Below are 2,078 nucleotides of genomic sequence, written 5' to 3'. Positions count from 1 at the left end.
AAACACTAAAAACCCCATTATTAAAAGCAAACACACACACAAACATTTGATGTATAAACTGTATAGGCCCGGGGGAGATGCGTCAATTCCCCCATGCCTGACGGCAGAGATGGGTCTTAAGAACTTTACAAAAGGCAAGGAGGGTGTGGGCAGTTCTAATCTCCGGGGGGAGCTGGTTCCAGAGGGTCGGGGCTGCCACAGAGAAGACTCTTCTCCTGGGTCCCGCTAAACGACATTATTTAGTTGACGGGACCCGGAGAAGGCCAACTCTATGGGACCTAACCGGTCGCTGGGATTCATGCGGCAGAAGGCGGTCCCGGAGGTCAATAATTCCCCCCCCCAGGGTTATAGACGGACAGATGGAAAGGACCCACAGCCACTCCGTCTTATCCGGGTTGAGTTTGAGTCTGTTGACACCCATCCAGACCCCAACAGCCTCCAGGCACCGGCACATCACTTCCACTGCTTCATTGACTGGACATGGGGTGGAGATGTACAACTGGGTATCATCTGCATACTGATGATACCTCACCCCATGCCCTTGGATGATCTCACCCAGCGGTTTCATGTAGATATTAAATAGCAGGGGGCAGAGGACCGACCCCTGAGGCACCCCACACGGGAGAAACCTAGAGGTCGACCTCTGACCCCCCACTAACACCGACTGCGACCGACCAGAGAGGTAGGAGGAGAACCACTGGAGAACAGTGCCTTCTACTCCCAACCCCTCCAGCCAGCACAGAAGGATTCCATGGTCGATGATATCGAAAGCCGCTGAGAGGTCAAGAAGCACCAGGACAGAGGACAAGCCTCTGTCCCGGGCCCGCCAGAGATCATCCATCAGCGCGACCAAAGCAGTTTCCGTGCTGTAGCCAGGCCTGAATCCTGACTGTTGAGGGCCTTGGCTTCTTCCAAGGACCGCTGGAGCTGGAGCGCCACCACCTTCTCAACAACCTTCCCCATAAAGGGAAGGTTGGAGATTGGTCGGTAGTTGTTGAGAATGGCTGGGTCCAGGGAAGGTTTCTTGAGGAGGGGGCGCACAAGTGCCTCCTTGTAGGGATCCGGAAAGGACCCCCTCCCCAAAGAAGCATTGACAATTTCCTGGACCCCGCTCTGTGTCACCTCCCTGCTGGCCGAAACCAGCCAGGAGGGACACGGATCCAGTAAACAGGTGGCGGAACTCACAGCTCCAATGGCCTTGTCCACTTCATCAGATGTCACCAGATCAAACTCTTCCCAGACAGGTGGACAAGTACGTGCCCCAGTCACCTCGACTGACTCGTTGTCAGTTGACTCTGTATTCAAATTGGAGTCGAGGTCCGCTCGGATCCGAGTGATTTTATCAGCGAAAAACGTGTTAAATTCCTCGGCACTACTCTGCAAGGGCTCCCCAACTCCCCCCTGGTTAAGAAGGGAGCGGGTCACCCTAAACAGAGCGGCCGGTCTCATCACTGGCTCAAGGTTGACTCAGCCATCCATCCTTCCAAGGTGGGTAAAATGAGGACCAGGATTGTGGGGGCAATAGCCTAGCTCATTTAAAAAAGTGCTATTGCTAACATGTTGTAAGCCGCCCTGAGTCTAAGGAGAAGGGCGGCATAAAAATCGAATAAATAGATAGATAGATAGATAGATAGATAGATAGATAGATAGATAGATAGATAGATAAATAAAGGCCCCAAATCTCCCATTAACGTTCACTGGATTGCCTTAATTTCCTATTGCTATGTGAAATACAGTATTTTGCTACTACTCAATGTTTACCACCTTTACGATGTCACATTCTCTGTCTATCAAACTTAGAAAATCCAATGCGCTGTATGTTCCCCTCTTAAGAGATATTTCCCTGTTTGTATCATGGATTTAAATTTAGGAGGTTTTGCATCAATGTCTCATTCACCATTGTCCCATCTGGAATTTTATTGCTCGTTCACCTTATCTGGAGGTTTGTGTGGTTTGTCAAATACCCTTGGGAATAATTTGGGATCATCTGAAAACCCACCCTTTCATTGCATATCTTTTAAAAAACGTGGCTCCGTGAGATGAACACATTTCGGAAACAAACTCACTAACAACAGCTG

Source organism: Erythrolamprus reginae, chromosome 2, assembly GCF_031021105.1.
Source record: "Erythrolamprus reginae isolate rEryReg1 chromosome 2, rEryReg1.hap1, whole genome shotgun sequence".
Classification (NCBI taxonomy): domain Eukaryota; kingdom Metazoa; phylum Chordata; class Lepidosauria; order Squamata; family Dipsadidae; genus Erythrolamprus; species Erythrolamprus reginae.
This window is presented reverse-complemented; position numbering follows the sequence as displayed.